The 20,128-nt window shown below is 48.7% G+C and overlaps 2 long non-coding RNA genes across 2 annotated transcripts; both read left to right on the top strand.

Annotated features, from left to right (window-relative positions):
* The first annotated feature begins 1,838 nt into the window (after positions 1 to 1,838).
* Positions 1,839 to 3,293, top strand: LOC143116595 (uncharacterized). Its single transcript, XR_012985875.1, has 3 exons — positions 1,839 to 2,018; positions 2,094 to 2,149; positions 2,227 to 3,293. It is a non-coding gene; the product is annotated as an uncharacterized LOC143116595 (long non-coding RNA).
* A 1,533-nt stretch (positions 3,294 to 4,826) lies between these two features.
* Positions 4,827 to 6,277, top strand: LOC143116589 (uncharacterized). The gene is made up of 3 exons (XR_012985872.1): positions 4,827 to 5,005; positions 5,081 to 5,136; positions 5,214 to 6,277. It is a non-coding gene; the product is annotated as an uncharacterized LOC143116589 (long non-coding RNA).
* The last annotated feature ends 13,851 nt before the right edge of the window (positions 6,278 to 20,128 follow it).

The raw sequence follows: 20,128 nt of genomic DNA, 5'->3' as shown, positions 1-20,128 counted from the left end.
CCATGTGTGCTATGGAGACGCTGATTAATGCAGAGCTCATTAGAGTCTCGTGACTGCCGGCTACTGTGTGCGTGCGTGCGTAGGTCAAAGTCCGCCGATCGCAGCATTCCCCTATTTTGTAAAATTATTTTTTACTCTCCTGGGTGTTGCAATGGATATCAATGATTCATATGATTGCCCTCAGTAAAAAAAACACAAGAAACAGGACGCAAACAGTTACAAATTCTGCTTCATAAGATGTCGCGGGCGATCGGGAAGACGCTGAGCAGAGGGCACCGTCGCCTAAAACATCGTGAGACCGCGGAAACAGCCAGACTGTGCTTCAGGCTGGATTCGAACCTGCGATGACATTCTTAAAGTGCTATGTAGCACAGCGCTGCCTTTCCCATGTGTGCTACGGAGACGCTGATTAATGCAGTGCTCATTATACATGATTAGAGTCTCGTGACTGCCGGCTACTGCGTGCGTGCGTGCGTAGGTCAAAGTCCGCTGATCGCGGCATTCCCCTATTTTGTAAAATAATTTTTTACTCCTCTGGGTGTTGCAATGGATATCAATGATTCATATGATTGCCCTCAGTAAAATAGCACAAGGAACAGGACGCAAACAGTTACAAACTCTGCTTCATAAGATGTAGCGGGCGATCGGGAAGACGCTGAGCAGAGGGCACCGTCGCGTAAAACAACGTGAGTCCGCGGAAAGTGCCGGACGGTGCTTCAGGCCGGATTCGAACCAGCGATGACATTCTTAAAGTGCTATGTAGCACAGCGCTGCCTTTCCCATGTGTGCTACGGAGACGCTGATTAATGCAGTGCTCATTATACATGAATAGAGTCTCGTGACTGCCGGCTACTGCGTGCGTGCGTGCGTAGGTCAAAGTCCGCTGATCGCGGCATTCCCCTATTTTGTAAAATTATTTTTTACTCCTCTGGGTGTTGCAATGGATATCAATGATTCATATGATTGCCCTCAGTAAAAAAACACAAGAAACAAGGACGCAAACAGTTACAAACACTCAGGTTCTCTGCTTCATAAGATGTCGCGGGCGATCGGGAAGACGCTGAGCAGAGGGCACCGTCGCGTAAAACAACGTGAGTCCGCGGAAACTGCCGGACGGTGCTTCAGGCCGGATTCGAACCGGCGATGCCATTGCTTAAAGTGCTATGTAGCACAGCACTGCCTTTCCCATGTGTGCTACGGAGACGCTGATTAATGCAGTGCTCATTATACATGATTAGAGTCTGGTGACTGCCGGCTACTGCGTGCGTGCGTGCGTAGGTCAAAGTCCGCTGATCGCGGCATTCCCCTATTTTGTAAAATTATTTTTTACTCCTCTGGGTGTTGCAATGGATATCAATGATTCATATGGTTGCCCTCAGTAAAAAAAACACAAGAAACAGGACGCAAACAGTTACAAACTCTGCTTCATAAGATGTCGCGGGCGATCGGGAAGACGCTGAGCAGAGGGCACCGTCGCGTAAAACATCGTGAGACCGCGGAAACAGCCGGACTGTGCTTCAGGCTGGATTCGAACCTGCGATGACATTCTTAAAGTGCTATGTAGCACAGCGCTGCCTTTCCCATGTGTGCTACGGAGACGCTGATTAATGCAGTGCTCATTATACATGATTAGAGTCTCGTGACTGCCGGCTACTGCTTGCGTGCGTGCGTAGGTCAAAGTCCGCCGATCGCGGCATTCCCCTATTTTGTAAAATTATTTTTTACTCCTCTGGGTGTTGCAATGGATATCAATGATTCATATGATTGCCCTCAGTAAAAAAGCACAAGAAACAGGACGCAAACAGTTACAAACTCTGTGTAGCAGAATGGAATATTTCCGCCCACTTAGGGCTCCCACCAAAGCCAGCAGATAATTGGCCAGCCAATTAATGGTTTTTGTACATAAGCTTGGTGACCGCCTTTCTGACTAGCTGGTTCCTGCTCACCTGATTTCCGCCACTCACGCAGCTTGCCTGTGGATTTTCCCCCTTTGTCTGCCCAACGCTTGTTGATGGTAGGTTTCGTTTCACATCGCGATGTTCTTTCATTTACTGTTGCATGTAGTAAACATAGCCTGTTTTCACTGTAGGTAGCAGCTGCTATGTCCTCAGCGTTTGTCTGGATAGTAGGAGGCAACTTCTATCTACTGGTATGTAGCCCTTCGAGTGTTCAGTCCCACTTTCTTCATCAATTTTAGCCCTAACTTTCTATTTTAATATATTACAGAGACTGTAGTTGATTGCAGCTAACAGCTGGACGGGGAACAACTACAGCTTCTGTGTGAACGCTGCTGCTTTGCCTACCGAAGTTTGCCTGTATTGGGCCTGTAACTGCCCTCACGTCTCACCAACACAAGTTCCTTATTGCTGCTAGTCTTTTATTGTTTCGCCTGTAGCGCTAGCTTACTGCTTGTACTGTTTGAGTTGCTTTAACGGCGCATATGAAGATGATCTGAACAGATATAAAGTGACCATAAAAGCTAGCCAGCTGTACTCCTAGCTGGCTAACCTGTACAAGCAAAAGGTCTGTGACGAGCGCTCTTGTTTTTGTCTGTGTCGGATGAATGAGAGTCGAGTGATTCATTTCTTTTCAGCTGTTTACCCATCCCCTGTTAGTCGTGTTTTGTCGATTTCTGTCCTGATTTGTCACTGGCAGGAGGCCCTTCTTAGGGCTGTGGATAACCAGTGCCCTGTATTTGTTACTTTATGAACTTTCTGTTATTCTGTGTATTTAGTTTTGTTGGTTTGTGTTTCACTGGCGGGAGGCCTTTTTGATAGCTGCTGAGAGTCAGTGTTCAGGTCTCAGCGATTGGTTACTGTCCTTTGTTATTTGTTTAGTTTGACTGTGGTGTTGTTAACCCTCCCTGTACAAATTTCCTTGTCCCTTCCAGGAGCTGAGTGCCTATGGTGGAGGGGCTGCTCTCTTCGGGTGCTGTGTCTTGTGCGGCGTGCCGCTTTACAACACGGGTGCTGTGTGTGAACCATTTTGTGTGCGTGTGGACACGTGCTGTGGTGTGACCTCTCTATACCTCTCCATAGGTAGGCCTCAGCTCCAGTGGACCCTGTCCTCCTCCTTCCCTTATTGTATGTCAAGTGTGAATGGGAACTGTGTTGATTGTTTTTATCTTTTGTTAATAAATTAATTTTAACGAATGAAACCACGTCTCTTGCCATCAGTCAACGAACTTGAGTGCTTTATGTCTGAATCTGGTACTCATATTTCCCTGGGTGAAATCCCCAGGGTGGCGTAGTCGCAACGTCCATGGGTTTATACCCCCTATTCGTTCCATCATGCCACATTTGGCGTAGTCGGCAGGATTTACTGTTAAAAGCAGACGTGTGTTTACATTCTTTCGTTTTTTTTTCCCCTCATATTTGTTTGGTGTTTTGTATTGTTAATTGTTATTTTGCTTGCAGTGTGTAACATGTTTAAAAAGGCAAAGCAGCAGCGGGCGACTGGATGTTTAACAATTGGGTGAGCAGTTTTATTTTTATTTTTCTCCTGATCCCGAAGGATGAAAGGCAGCTCTCGTAGGAACCAGTAACCAGTCATGAAGAGGGCAGCGTTATTACCTGTGTTTGTTAACTGTTTTTATGTTCAGGCGAGATAGGGCCTTCCTTTTACAGTTGTTTGGGGCCATGATCAGACTCAGTCCCGTCAAGGACCTCAGCTACTGGGTTTACTACCCATACATCTGCTGCTGGCGGTGGATGTGGAGGTGATCTCCCATCAAGGGACCCAGAGAGTGAGGGACCCTTCATGTGTTTTCTTTCCCTGGCAACTTTGTGGCAAGTGTAATTCTTATGAGAAGACTGTTAAACACTGGATCCATGGTGTTCATCAGTAAGTGAGGGCTGTTTAGAAATGTCTGACCCCCTTTTCCTGTGGCTTGCCTCTGCAGGCTTCAGGCAGCAGAGTCTGGCCTACTGACCACTCTGCTGGTAGTCGTCCGTCTGGCCTGTTCCACTGGCCAGGCTGTCAACCTCCTTGTGTTTGTCCTGGTAGCAGCGTTGGTATAGAGACCAAACTGCACGCCCTCCCTGTGTTTGTCCTGGTAGCAGCGTTGGTATAGAGACCAAACTGCACGCCCTCCCTGTGTTTGTCCTGGTAGCAGCGTTGGTATAGAGACCAAACTGCACGCCCTCCCTGTGTTTGTCCTGGTAGCAGCGTTGGTATAGAGACCAAACTGCACGCCCTCCCTGTGTTTGTCCTGGTAGCAGCGTTGGTATAGAGACCAAACTGCACGCCCTCCCTGTGTTTGTCTTAGTAGCAGCGTTGGTATAGAGACCAAACTGCACGCCCTCCTTGTGTTTGTCCTGGTAGCAGCGTTGGTATAGAGACCAAACTGCACGCCCTCCTTGTGTTTGTCCTGGTAGCAGCGTTGGTATAGAGACCAAACTGCACGCCCTCCCTGTGTTTGTCCTGGTAGCAGCGTTGGTATAGAGACCAAACTGCACGCCCTCCCTGTGTTTGTCCTGGTAGCAGCGTTGGTATAGAGACCAAACTGCACGCCCTCCCTGTGTTTGTCTTAGTAGCAGCGTTGGTATAGAGACCAAACTGCACGCCCTCCCTGTGTTTGTCTTGGTAGCAGCGTTGGTATAGAGACCAAACTGCACGCCCTCCCTGTGTTTGTCCTGGTAGCAGTGTAGGCCTATTAGCCAAACTGCAAGCCCTTGTGAGGCCTGGCCCATTGGCAGGGTTGGGTGCCTAAACCCACCTCTGCTCTTTTGGGTAGTAGAGTTTATGTATGCCTAGTCCAGTTAAATCCATCGTCGGGGCGACGATGCAAGAAGCCTGGGTAGAATGTAGCAGAATGGAATATTTCCGCCCACTTAGGGCTCCCACCAAAGCCAGCAGATAATTGGCCAGCCAATTAATGGTTTTTGTACATAAGCTTGGTGACCGCCTTTCTGACTAGCTGGTTCCTGCTCACCTGATTTCCGCCACTCACGCAGCTTGCCTGTGGATTTTCCCCCTTTGTCTGCCCAACGCTTGTTGATGGTAGGTTTCGTTTCACATCGCGATGTTCTTTCATTTACTGTTGCATGTAGTAAACATAGCCTGTTTTCACTGTAGGTAGCAGCTGCTATGTCCTCAGCGTTTGTCTGGATAGTAGGAGGCAACTTCTATCTACTGGTATGTAGCCCTTCGAGTGTTCAGTCCCACTTTCTTCATCAATTTTAGCCCTAACTTTCTATTTTAATATATTACAGAGACTGTAGTTGATTGCAGCTAACAGCTGGACGGGGAACAACTACAGCTTCTGTGTGAACGCTGCTGCTTTGCCTACCGAAGTTTGCCTGTATTGGGCCTGTAACTGCCCTCACGTCTCACCAACACAAGTTCCTTATTGCTGCTAGTCTTTTATTGTTTCGCCTGTAGCGCTAGCTTACTGCTTGTACTGTTTGAGTTGCTTTAACGGCGCATATGAAGATGATCTGAACAGATATAAAGTGACCATAAAAGCTAGCCAGCTGTACTCCTAGCTGGCTAACCTGTACAAGCAAAAGGTCTGTGACGAGCGCTCTTGTTTTTGTCTGTGTCGGATGAATGAGAGTCGAGTGATTCATTTCTTTTCAGCTGTTTACCCATCCCCTGTTAGTCGTGTTTTGTCGATTTCTGTCCTGATTTGTCACTGGCAGGAGGCCCTTCTTAGGGCTGTGGATAACCAGTGCCCTGTATTTGTTACTTTATGAACTTTCTGTTATTCTGTGTATTTAGTTTTGTTGGTTTGTGTTTCACTGGCGGGAGGCCTTTTTGATAGCTGCTGAGAGTCAGTGTTCAGGTCTCAGCGATTGGTTACTGTCCTTTGTTATTTGTTTAGTTTGACTGTGGTGTTGTTAACCCTCCCTGTACAAATTTCCTTGTCCCTTCCAGGAGCTGAGTGCCTATGGTGGAGGGGCTGCTCTCTTCGGGTGCTGTGTCTTGTGCGGCGTGCCGCTTTACAACACGGGTGCTGTGTGTGAACCATTTTGTGTGCGTGTGGACACGTGCTGTGGTGTGACCTCTCTATACCTCTCCATAGGTAGGCCTCAGCTCCAGTGGACCCTGTCCTCCTCCTTCCCTTATTGTATGTCAAGTGTGAATGGGAACTGTGTTGATTGTTTTTATCTTTTGTTAATAAATTAATTTTAACGAATGAAACCACGTCTCTTGCCATCAGTCAACGAACTTGAGTGCTTTATGTCTGAATCTGGTACTCATATTTCCCTGGGTGAAATCCCCAGGGTGGCGTAGTCGCAACGTCCATGGGTTTATACCCCCTATTCGTTCCATCATGCCACATCTGCTTCATAAGATGTCGCCGGCGATCGGGAAGACGCTGAGCAGAGGGCACCGTCGCGTAAAACAACGTGAGACCGCGGAAACGGCCAGACGGTGTTTCAGGCCGGATTCGAACCTGCGATGACATTCTTAAGGTGCTATGTAGCACAGCGCTGCCTTTCCCATATTTGCTACGGAGACGCTGGTTAATGCAGTGCTCATTATACATGATTAGAGTCTCGTGACTGCCGGCTACTGCGTGCGTGCGTGCGTAGGTCAAAGTCCGCTGATCGCGGCATTCCCCTATTTTGTAAAATTATTTTTTACTCCTCTGGGTGTTGCAATGGATATCAATGATTCATATGATTGCCCTCAGTAAAAAAGCACAAGAAACAGGACGCAAACAGTTACAAACTCTGCTTCATAAGATGTCGCGGGCGATCGGGAAGACGCTGAGCAAAGGGCACCGTCGCGTAAAACAACGTGAGACCGCGGAAACGGCCAGACGGTGTTTCAGGCCGGATTCGAACCTGCGATGACATTCTTAAAGTGCTATGTAGCACAGCGCTGCCTTTCCCATGTGTGCTACGGAGATGCTGATTAATGCAGTGCTCATTATACATGATTAGAGTCTCGTGACTGCCGGCTACTGCGTGCGTGCGTGCGTAGGTCAAAGTCCGCTGATCGCGGCATTCCCCTATTTTGTAAAATAATTTTTTACTCCTCTGGGTGTTGCAATGGATATCAATGATTCATATGATTGCCCTCAGTAAAATAGCACAAGGAACAGGACGCAAACAGTTACAAACTCTGCTTCATAAGATGTAGCGGGCGATCGGGAAGACACTGAGCAGAGGGCACCGTCGCGTAAAACAACGTGAGTCCGCGGAAAGTGCCGGACGGTGCTTCAGGCCGGATTCGAACCAGCGATGACATTCTTAAAGTGCTATGTAGCACAGCGCTGCCTTTCCCATGTGTGCTACGGAGACGCTGATTAATGCAGTGCTCATTATACATGAATAGAGTCTCGTGACTGCCGGCTACTGCGTGCGTGCGTGCGTAGGTCAAAGTCCGCTGATCGCGGCATTCCCCTATTTTGTAAAATTATTTTTTACTCCTCTGGGTGTTGCAATGGATATCAATGATTCATATGATTGCCCTCAGTAAAAAAACACAAGAAACAAGGACGCAAACAGTTACAAACACTCAGGTTCTCTGCTTCATAAGATGTCGCGGGCGATCGGGAAGACGCTGAGCAGAGGGCACCGTCGCATAAAATAACGTGAGTCCGCGGAAACTGCCGGACGGTGCTTCAGGCCGGATTCGAACCGGCGATGCCATTGCTTAAAGTGCTATGTAGCACAGCGCTGCCTTTCCCATGTGTGCTACGGAGACGCTGATTAATGCAGTGCTCATTATACATGATTAGAGTCTCGTGACTGCCGGCTACTGCGTGCGTGCGTGCGTAGGTCAAAGTCCGCTGATCGCGGCATTCCCCTATTTTGTAAAATTATTTTTTACTCCTCTGGGTGTTGCAATGGATATCAATGATTCATATGATTGCCCTCAGTAAAAAAAACACAAGAAACAGGACGCAAACAGTTACAAACTCTGCTTCATAAGATGTCGCGGGCGATCGGGAAGACGCTGAGCAGAGGGCACCGTCGCGTAAAACATCGTGAGACCGCGGAAACAGCCGGACTGTGCTTCAGGCTGGATTCGAACCTGCGATGACATTCTTAAAGTGCTATGTAGCACAACGCTGCCTTTCCCATGTGTGCTACGGAGACGCTGATTAATGCAGTGCTCATTATACATGATTAGAGTCTCGTGACTGCCGGCTACTGCTTGCGTGCGTGCGTAGGTCAAAGTCCGCCGATCGCGGCATTCCCCTATTTTGTAAAATTATTTTTTACTCCTCTGGGTGTTGCAATGGATATCAATGATTCATATGATTGCCCTCAGTAAAAAAGCACAAGAAACGGGACGCAAACAGTTACAAACTCTGCTTCATAAGATGTCGCCGGCGATCGGGAAGACGCTGAGCAGAGGGCACCGTCGCGTAAAACAACGTGAGACCGCGGAAACGGCCAGACGGTGTTTCAGGCCGGATTCGAACCTGCGATGACATTCTTAAGGTGCTATGTAGCACAGCGCTGCCTTTCCCATATTTGCTACGGAGACGCTGGTTAATGCAGTGCTCATTATACATGATTAGAGTCTCGTTACTGCCGGCTACTGCGTGCGTAGGTCAAAGTCCGCTGATCGCGGCATTCCCCTATTTTGTAAAAATCTTTTTTACTCCTCTGGGTGTTGCAATGGATATCAATGATTCATATGATTGCCCTCAGTAAAAAAACACAAGAAACAGGACGCAAACAGTTACAAACACTCAGGTTCTCTGCTTCATAAGATGTCGCGGGCGATCGGGAAGACGCTGAGCAGAGGGCACCGTCGCGTAAAACAACGTGAGTCCGCGGAAACTGCCGGACGGTGCTTCAGGCCGGATTCGAACCGGCGATGCCATTCTTAAAGTGCTATGTAGCACAGCGTTGCCTTTCCCATGTGTGCTACGGAGACGCTGATTAATGCAGTGCTCATTATACATGATTAGAGTCTCGTGACTGCCGGCTACTGCGTGCGTGCGTGCGTAGGTCAAAGTCCGCTGATCGCGGCATTCCCCTATTTTGTAAAATTATTTTTTACTCCTCTGGGTGTTGCAATGGATATCAATGATTCATATGATTGCCCTCAGTAAAAAAGCACAAGAAACAGGACGCAAACAGTTACAAACTCTGCTTCATAAGATGTCGCGGGCGATCGGGAAGACGCTGAGCAAAGGGCACCGTCGCGTAAAACAACGTGAGACCGCGGAAACGGCCAGACGGTGTTTCAGGCCGGATTCGAACCTGCGATGACATTCTTAAAGTGCTATGTAGCACAGCGCTGCCTTTCCCATGTGTGCTACGGAGATGCTGATTAATGCAGTGCTCATTATACATGATTAGAGTCTCGTGACTGCCGGCTACTGCGTGCGTGCGTGCGTAGGTCAAAGTCCGCTGATCGCGGCATTCCCCTATTTTGTAAAATACTTTTTTACTCCTCTGGGTGTTGCAATGGATATCAATGATTCATATGATTGCCCTCAGTAAAATAGCACAAGGAACAGGACGCAAACAGTTACAAACTCTGCTTCATAAGATGTAGCGGGCGATCGGGAAGACACTGAGCAGAGGGCACCGTCGCGTAAAACAACGTGAGTCCGCGGAAAGTGCCGGACGGTGCTTCAGGCCGGATTCGAACCAGCGATGACATTCTTAAAGTGCTATGTAGCACAGCGCTGCCTTTCCCATGTGTGCTACGGAGACGCTGATTAATGCAGTGCTCATTATACATGAATAGAGTCTCGTGACTGCCGGCTACTGCGTGCGTGCGTGCGTAGGTCAAAGTCCGCTGATCGCGGCATTCCCCTATTTTGTAAAATTCTTTTTTACTCCTCTGGGTGTTGCAATGGATATCAATGATTCATATGATTGCCCTCAGTAAAAAAACACAAGAAACAAGGACGCAAACAGTTACAAACACTCAGGTTCTCTGCTTCATAAGATGTCGCGGGCGATCGGGAAGACGCTGAGCAGAGGGCACCGTAGCGTAAAATAACGTGAGTCCGCGGAAACTGCCGGACGGTGCTTCAGGCCGGATTCGAACCGGCGATGCCATTGCTTAAAGTGCTATGTAGCACAGCGCTGCCTTTCCCATGTGTGCTACGGAGACGCTGATTAATGCAGTGCTCATTATACATGATTAGAGTCTCGTGACTGCCGGCTACTGCGTGCGTGCGTGCGTAGGTCAAAGTCCGCTGATCGCGGCATTCCCCTATTTTGTAAAATTATTTTTTACTCCTCTGGGTGTTGCAATGGATATCAATGATTCATATGATTGCCCTCAGTAAAAAAAACACAAGAAACAGGACGCAAACAGTTACAAACTCTGCTTCATAAGATGTCGCGGGCGATCGGGAAGACGCTGAGCAGAGGGCACCGTCGCGTAAAACATCGTGAGACCGCGGAAACAGCCGGACTGTGCTTCAGGCTGGATTCGAACCTGCGATGACATTCTTAAAGTGCTATGTAGCACAACGCTGCCTTTCCCATGTGTGCTACGGAGACGCTGATTAATGCAGTGCTCATTATACATGATTAGAGTCTCGTGACTGCCGGCTACTGCTTGCGTGCGTGCGTAGGTCAAAGTCCGCCGATCGCGGCATTCCCCTATTTTGTAAAATTATTTTTTACTCCTCTGGGTGTTGCAATGGATATCAATGATTCATATGATTGCCCTCAGTAAAAAAGCACAAGAAACGGGACGCAAACAGTTACAAACTCTGCTTCATAAGATGTCGCCGGCGATCGGGAAGACGCTGAGCAGAGGGCACCGTCGCGTAAAACAACGTGAGACCGCGGAAACGGCCAGACGGTGTTTCAGGCCGGATTCGAACCTGCGATGACATTCTTAAGGTGCTATGTAGCACAGCGCTGCCTTTCCCATATTTGCTACGGAGACGCTGGTTAATGCAGTGCTCATTATACATGATTAGAGTCTCGTTACTGCCGGCTACTGCGTGCGTAGGTCAAAGTCCGCTGATCGCGGCATTCCCCTATTTTGTAAAAATCTTTTTTACTCCTCTGGGTGTTGCAATGGATATCAATGATTCATATGATTGCCCTCAGTAAAAAAACACAAGAAACAGGACGCAAACAGTTACAAACACTCAGGTTCTCTGCTTCATAAGATGTCGCGGGCGATCGGGAAGACGCTGAGCAGAGGGCACCGTCGCGTAAAACAACGTGAGTCCGCGGAAACTGCCGGACGGTGCTTCAGGCCGGATTCGAACCGGCGATGCCATTGCTCAAAGTGCTATGTAGCACAGCGCTGCCTTTCCCATGTGTGCTACGGAGACACTGATTAATGCAGTGCTCATTATACATGATTAGAGTCTCGTGACTGCCGGCTACTGCGTGCGTGTGTGCGTAGGTCAAAGTCCGCTGATCGCGGCATTCCCCTATTTTGTAAAATTATTTTTTACTCCTCTGGGTGTTGCAATGGATATCAATGATTCATATGATTGCCCTCAGTAAAAAAAACACAAGAAACAGGACGCAAACAGTTACAAACTCTGCTTCATAAGATGTCGCGGGCGATCGGGAAGACGCTGAGCAGAGGGCACCTCGCGTAAAACATCGTGAGACCGCGGAAACTGCCGGACGGTGCTTCAGGCCGGATTCGAACCGGCGATGCCATTGCTTAAAGTGCTATGTAGCACAGCGCTGCCTTTCCCATGTGTGCTACGGAGACACTGATTAATGCAGTGCTCATTATACATGATTAGAGTCTCGTGACTGCCGGCTACTGCGTGCGTGCGTGCGTAGGTCAAAGTCCGCTGATCGCGGCATTCCCCTATTTTGTAAAATTATTTTTTACTCCTCTGGGTGTTGCAATGGATATCAATGATTCATATGGTTGCCCTCAGTAAAAAAAACACAAGAAACAGGACGCAAACAGTTACAAACTCTGCTTCATAAGATGTCGCGGGCGATCGGGAAGACGCTGAGCAGAGGGCACCGTCGCGTAAAACATCGTGAGACCGCGGAAACAGCCGGACTGTGCTTCAGGCTGGATTCGAACCTGCGATGACATTCTTAAAGTGCTATGTAGCACAGCGCTGCCTTTCCCATGTGTGCTACGGAGACGCTGATTAATGCAGTGCTCATTATACATGATTAGAGTCTCGTGACTGCCGGCTACTGCTTGCGTGTGTGCGTAGGTCAAAGTCCGCCGATCGCGGCATTCCCCTATTTTGTAAAATTATTTTTTACTCCTCTGGGTGTTGCAATGGATATCAATGATTCATATGATTGCCCTCAGTAAAAAAGCACAAGAAACAGGACGCAAACAGTTACAAACTCTGCTTCATAAGATGTCGCGGGCGATCGGGAAGACGCTGAGCAAAGGGCACCGTCGCGTAAAACAACGTGAGACCGCGGAAACGGCCAGACGGTGTTTCAGGCCGGATTCGAACCTGCGATGACATTCTTAAAGTGCTATGTAGCACAGCGCTGCCTTTCCCATGTGTGCTACGGAGATGCTGATTAATGCAGTGCTCATTATACATGATTAGAGTCTCGTGACTGCCAGCTACTGCGTGCGTGCGTGCGTAGGTCAAAGTCCGCTGATCGCGGCATTCCCCTATTTTGTAAAATAATTTTTTACTCCTCTGGGTGTTGCAATGGATATCAATGATTCATATGATTGCCCTCAGTAAAATAGCACAAGGAACAGGACGCAAACAGTTACAAACTCTGCTTCATAAGATGTAGCGGGCGATCGGGAAGACACTGAGCAGAGGGCACCGTCGCGTAAAACAACGTGAGTCCGCGGAAAGTGCCGGACGGTGCTTCAGGCCGGATTCGAACCAGCGATGACATTCTTAAAGTGCTACGTAGCACAGCGCTGCCTTTCCCATGTGTGCTACGGAGACGCTGATTAATGCAGTGCTCATTATACGTGAATAGAGTCTCGTGACTGCCGGCTACTGCGTGCGTGCGTGCGTAGGTCAAAGTCCGCTGATCGCGGCATTCCCCTATTTTGTAAAATTATTTTTTACTCCTCTGGGTGTTGCAATGGATATCAATGATTCATATGATTGCCCTCAGTAAAAAAACACAAGAAACAAGGACGCAAACAGTTACAAACACTCAGGTTCTCTGCTTCATAAGATGTCGCGGGCGATCGGGAAGACGCTGAGCAGAGGGCACCGTCGCGTAAAATAACGTGAGTCCGCGGAAACTGCCGGACGGTGCTTCAGGCCGGATTCGAACCGGCGATGCCATTGCTTAAAGTGCTATGTAGCACAGCGCTGCCTTTCCCATGTGTGCTACGGAGACGCTGATTAATGCAGTGCTCATTATACATGATTAGAGTCTCGTGACTGCCGGCTACTGCGTGCGTGCGTGCGTAGGTCAAAGTCCGCTGATCGCGGCATTCCCCTATTTTGTAAAATTATTTTTTACTCCTCTGGGTGTTGCAATGGATATCAATGATTCATATGATTGCCCTCAGTAAAAAAAACACAAGAAACAGGACGCAAACAGTTACAAACTCTGCTTCATAAGATGTCGCGGGCGATCGGGAAGACGCTGAGCAGAGGGCACCGTCGCGTAAAACATCGTGAGACCGCGGAAACAGCCGGACTGTGCTTCAGGCTGGATTCGAACCTGCGATGACATTCTTAAAGTGCTATGTAGCACAACGCTGCCTTTCCCATGTGTGCTACGGAGACGCTGATTAATGCAGTGCTCATTATACATGATTAGAGTCTCGTGACTGCCGGCTACTGCTTGCGTGCGTGCGTAGGTCAAAGTCCGCCGATCGCGGCATTCCCCTATTTTGTAAAATTATTTTTTACTCCTCTGGGTGTTGCAATGGATATCAATGATTCATATGATTGCCCTCAGTAAAAAAGCACAAGAAACGGGACGCAAACAGTTACAAACTCTGCTTCATAAGATGTCGCCGGCGATCGGGAAGACGCTGAGCAGAGGGCACCATCGCGTAAAACAACGTGAGACCGCGGAAACGGCCAGACGGTGTTTCAGGCCGGATTCGAACCTGCGATGACATTCTTAAGGTGCTATGTAGCACAGCGCTGCCTTTCCCATATTTGCTACGGAGACGCTGGTTAATGCAGTGCTCATTATACATGATTAGAGTCTCGTTACTGCCGGCTACTGCGTGCGTAGGTCAAAGTCCGCTGATCGCGGCATTCCCCTATTTTGTAAAAATCTTTTTTACTCCTCTGGGTGTTGCAATGGATATCAATGATTCATATGATTGCCCTCAGTAAAAAAACACAAGAAACAGGACGCAAACAGTTACAAACACTCAGGTTCTCTGCTTCATAAGATGTCGCGGGCGATCGGGAAGACGCTGAGCAGAGGGCACCGTCGCGTAAAACAACGTGAGTCCGCGGAAACTGCCGGACGGTGCTTCAGGCCGGATTCGAACCGGCGATGCCATTCTTAAAGTGCTATGTAGCACAGCGTTGCCTTTCCCATGTGTGCTACGGAGACGCTGATTAATGCAGTGCTCATTATACATGATTAGAGTCTCGTGACTGCCGGCTACTGCGTGCGTGCGTGCGTAGGTCAAAGTCCGCTGATCGCGGCATTCCCCTATTTTGTAAAATTATTTTTTACTCCTCTGGGTGTTGCAATGGATATCAATGATTCATATGATTGCCCTCAGTAAAAAAGCACAAGAAACAGGACGCAAACAGTTACAAACTCTGCTTCATAAGATGTCGCGGGCGATCGGGAAGACGCTGAGCAAAGGGCACCGTCGCGTAAAACAACGTGAGACCGCGGAAACGGCCAGACGGTGTTTCAGGCCGGATTCGAACCTGCGATGACATTCTTAAAGTGCTATGTAGCACAGCGCTGCCTTTCCCATGTGTGCTACGGAGACGCTGATTAATGCAGTGCTCATTATACATGAATAGAGTCTCGTGACTGCCGGCTACTGCGTGCGTGTGTGCGTAGGTCAAAGTCCGCTGATCGCGGCATTCCCCTATTTTGTAAAATTATTTTTTACTCCTCTGGGTGTTGCAATGGATATCAATGATTCATATGATTGCCCTCAGTAAAAAAAACACAAGAAACAGGACGCAAACAGTTACAAACTCTGCTTCATAAGATGTCGCGGGCGATCGGGAAGACGCTGAGCAGAGGGCACCGTCGCCTAAAACATCGTGAGACCGCGGAAACAGCCGGACTGTGCTTCAGGCTGGATTCGAACCTGCGATGACATTCTTAAAGTGCTATGTAGCACAGCGCTGCCTTTCCCATGTGTGCTACGGAGACGCTGATTAATGCAGTGCTCATTATACATGATTAGAGTCTCGTGACTGCCGGCTACAGCGTGCGTGCGTGCTTAGGTCAAAGTCCGCTGATCGCGGCATTCCCCTATTTTGTAAAATTATTTTTTACTCCTCTGGGTGTTGCAATGGATATCAATGATTCATATGATTGCCCTCAGTAAAATAGCACAAGGAACAGGACGCAAACAGTTACAAACTCTGCTTCATAAGATGTAGCGGGCGATCGGGAAGACGCTGAGCAGAGGGCACCGTCGCGTAAAACAACGTGAGTCCGCGGAAAGTGCCGGACGGTGCTTCAGGCCGGATTCGAACCAGCGATGACATTCTTAAAGTGCTATGTAGCACAGCGCTGCCTTTCCCATATTTGCTACGGAGACGCTGGTTAATGCAGTGCTCATTATACATGATTAGAGTCTCGTGACTGCCGGCTACTGCGTGCGTAGGTCAAAGTCCGCTGATCGCGGCATTCCCCTATTTTGTAAAAATCTTTTTTACTCCTCTGGGTGTTGCAATGGATATCAATGATTCATATGATTGCCCTCAGTAAAAAAAACACAAGAAACAGGACGCAAACAGTTACAAACACTCAGGTTCTCTGCTTCATAAGATGTCGCGGGCGATCGGGAAGACGCTGAGCAGAGGGCACCGTCGCGTAAAACAACGTGAGTCCGCGGAAACTGCCGGACGGTGCTTCAGGCCGGATTCGAACCGGCGATGCCATTCTTAAAGTGCTATGTAGCACAGCGTTGCCTTTCCCATGTGTGCTACGGAGACGCTGATTAATGCAGTGCTCATTATACATGATTAGAGTCTCGTGACTGCCGGCTACTGCGTGCGTGCGTGCGTAGGTCAAAGTCCGCTGATCGCGGCATTCCCCTATTTTGTAAAATAATTTTTTACTCCTCTGGGTGTTGCAATGGATATCAATGATTCATATGATTGCCCTCAGTAAAATAGCACAAGGAACAGGACGCAAACAGTTACAAACTCTGCTTCATGAGATGTAGCGGGCGATCGGGAAGACGCTGAGCAGAGGGCACCGTCGCGTAAAACAACGTGAGTCCGCGGAAAGTGCCGGAGGGTGCTTCAGGCCGGATTCGAACCAGCGATGACATTCTTAAAGTGCTATGTAGCACAGCGCTGCCTTTCCCATGTGTGCTACGGAGACGCTGATTAATGCAGTGCTCATTATACATGAATAGAGTCTCGTGACTGCCGGCTACTGCGTGCGTGCGTGCGTAGGTCAAAGTCCGCTGATCGCGGCATTCCCCTATTTTGTAAAATTATTTTTTACTCCTCTGGGTGTTGCAATGGATATCAATGATTCATATGATTGCCCTCAGTAAAAAAACACAAGAAACAAGGACGCAAACAGTTACAAACACTCAGGTTCTCTGCTTCATAAGATGTCGCGGGCGATCGGGAAGACGCTGAGCAGAGGGCACCGTCGCGTAAAACAACGTGAGTCCGCGGAAACTGCCGGACGGTGCTTCAGGCCGGATTCGAACCGGCGATGCCATTGCTTAAAGTGCTATGTAGCACAGCGCTGCCTTTCCCATGTGTGCTACGGAGACGCTGATTAATGCAGTGCTCATTATACATGATTAGAGTCTCGTGACTGCCAGCTACTGCGTGCGTGCGTGCGTAGGTCAAAGTCCGCTGATCGCGGCATTCCCCTATTTTGTAAAATAATTTTTTACTCCTCTGGGTGTTGCAATGGATATCAATGATTCATATGATTGCCCTCAGTAAAATAGCACAAGGAACAGGACGCAAACAGTTACAAACTCTGCTTCATAAGATGTAGCGGGCGATCGGGAAGACACTGAGCAGAGGGCACCGTCGCGTAAAACAACGTGAGTCCGCGGAAAGTGCCGGACGGTGCTTCAGGCCGGATTCGAACCAGCGATGACATTCTTAAAGTGCTACGTAGCACAGCGCTGCCTTTCCCATGTGTGCTACGGAGACGCTGATTAATGCAGTGCTCATTATACGTGAATAGAGTCTCGTGACTGCCGGCTACTGCGTGCGTGCGTGCGTAGGTCAAAGTCCGCTGATCGCGGCATTCCCCTATTTTGTAAAATTATTTTTTACTCCTCTGGGTGTTGCAATGGATATCAATGATTCATATGATTGCCCTCAGTAAAAAAACACAAGAAACAAGGACGCAAACAGATACAAACACTCAGGTTCTCTGCTTCATAAGATGTCGCGGGCGATCGGGAAGACGCTGAGCAGAGGGCACCGTCGCGTAAAATAACGTGAGTCCGCGGAAACTGCCGGACGGTGCTTCAGGCCGGATTCGAACCGGCGATGCCATTGCTTAAAGTGCTATGTAGCACAGCGCTGCCTTTCCCATGTGTGCTACGGAGACGCTGATTAATGCAGTGCTCATTATACATGATTAGAGTCTCGTGACTGCCGGCTACTGCGTGCGTGCGTGCGTAGGTCAAAGTCCGCTGATCGCGGCATTCCCCTATTTTGTAAAATTATTTTTTACTCCTCTGGGTGTTGCAATGGATATCAATGATTCATATGATTGCCCTCAGTAAAAAAAACACAAGAAACAGGACGCAAACAGTTACAAACTCTGCTTCATAAGATGTCGCGGGCGATCGGGAAGACGCTGAGCAGAGGGCACCGTCGCGTAAAACATCGTGAGACCGCGGAAACAGCCGGACTGTGCTTCAGGCTGGATTCGAACCTGCGATGACATTCTTAAAGTGCTATGTAGCACAACGCTGCCTTTCCCATGTGTGCTACGGAGACGCTGATTAATGCTGTGCTCATTATACATGATTAGAGTCTCGTGACTGCCGGCTACTGCTTGCGTGCGTGCGTAGGTCAAAGTCCGCCGATCGCGGCATTCCCCTATTTTGTAAAATTATTTTTTACTCCTCTGGGTGTTGCAATGGATATCAATGATTCATATGATTGCCCTCAGTAAAAAAGCACAAGAAACGGGACGCAAACAGTTACAAACTCTGCTTCATAAGATGTCGCCGGCGATCGGGAAGACGCTGAGCAGAGGGCACCATCGCGTAAAACAACGTGAGACCGCGGAAACGGCCAGACGGTGTTTCAGGCCGGATTCGAACCTGCGATGACATTCTTAAGGTGCTATGTAGCACAGCGCTGCCTTTCCCATATTTGCTACGGAGACGCTGGTTAATGCAGTGCTCATTATACATGATTAGAGTCTCGTTACTGCCGGCTACTGCGTGCGTAGGTCAAAGTCCGCTGATCGCGGCATTCCCCTATTTTGTAAAAATCTTTTTTACTCCTCTGGGTGTTGCAATGGATATCAATGATTCATATGATTGCCCTCAGTAAAAAAACACAAGAAACAGGACGCAAACAGTTACAAACACTCAGGTTCTCTGCTTCATAAGATGTCGCGGGCGATCGGGAAGACGCTGAGCAGAGGGCACCGTCGCGTAAAACAACGTGAGTCCGCGGAAACTGCCGGACGGTGCTTCAGGCCGGATTCGAACCGGCGATGCCATTCTTAAAGTGCTATGTAGCACAGCGTTGCCTTTCCCATGTGTGCTACGGAGACGCTGATTAATGCAGTGCTCATTATACATGATTAGAGTCTCGTGACTGCCGGCTACTGCGTGCGTGCGTGCGTAGGTCAAAGTCCGCTGATCGCGGCATTCCCCTATTTTGTAAAATTATTTTTTACTCCTCTGGGTGTTGCAATGGATATCAATGATTCATATGATTGCCCTCAGTAAAAAAGCACAAGAAACAGGACGCAAACAGTTACAAACTCTGCTTCATAAGATGTCGCGGGCGATCGGGAAGACGCTGAGCAAAGGGCACCGTCGCGTAAAACAACGTGAGACCGCGGAAACGGCCAGACGGTGTTTCAGGCCGGATTCGAACCTGCGATGACATTCTTAAAGTGCTATGTAGCACAGCGCTGCCTTTCCCATGTGTGCTACGGAGACGCTGATTAATGCAGTGCTCATTATACATGAATAGAGTCTCGTGACTGCCGGCTACTGCGTGCGTGTGTGCATAGGTCAAAGTCCGCTGATCGCGGCATTCCCCTATTTTGTAAAATTATTTTTTACTCCTCTGGGTGTTGCAATGGATATCAATGATTCATATGATTGCCCTCAGTAAAAAAACACAAGAAACAGGACGCAAACAGTTACAAACACTCAGGTTCTCTGCTTCATAAGATGTCGCGGGCGATCGGGAAGACGCTGAGCAGAGGGCACCGTCGCGTAAAACAACGTGAGTCCGCGGAAACTGCCGGACGGTGCTTCAGGCCGGATTCGAACCGGCGATGCCATTCTTAAAGTGCTATGTAGCACAGCGTTGCCTTTCCCATGTGTGCTACGGAGACGCTGATTAATGCAGTGCTCATTATACATGATTAGAGTCTCGTGACTGCCGGCTACTGCGTGCGTGCGTGCGTAGGTCAAAGTCCGCTGATCGCGGCATTCCCCTATTTTGTAAAATTATTTTTTACTCCTCTGGGTGTTGCAATGGATATCAATGATTCATATGATTGCCCTCAGTAAAAAAGCACAAGAAACAGGACGCAAACAGTTACAAACTCTGCTTCATAAGATGTCGCGGGCGATCGGGAAGACGCTGAGCAAAGGGCACCGTCGCGTAAAACAACGTGAGACCGCGGAAACGGCCAGACGGTGTTTCAGGCCGGATTCGAACCTGCGATGACATTCTTAAAGTGCTATGTAGCACAGCGCTGCCTTTCCCATGTGTGCTACGGAGACGCTGATTAATGCAGTGCTCATTATACATGAATAGAGTCTCGTGACTGCCGGCTACTGCGTGCGTGTGTGCGTAGGTCAAAGTCCGCTGATCGCGGCATTCCCCTATTTTGTAAAATTATTTTTTACTCCTCTGGGTGTTGCAATGGATATCAATGATTCATATGATTGCCCTCAGTAA

Source organism: Alosa pseudoharengus, unplaced genomic scaffold (assembly GCF_046254945.1).
Source record: "Alosa pseudoharengus isolate Yale_2024_CS ecotype anadromous, Long Island Sound unplaced genomic scaffold, YU_APseudo_1.1 YU_APseudo_1.1_scf_1, whole genome shotgun sequence".
Classification (NCBI taxonomy): Eukaryota; Metazoa; Chordata; class Actinopteri; order Clupeiformes; family Clupeidae; genus Alosa; species Alosa pseudoharengus.
Note: the sequence above shows the minus strand (reverse complement) of the source record. Positions and strands in the feature narration are given on the sequence as shown.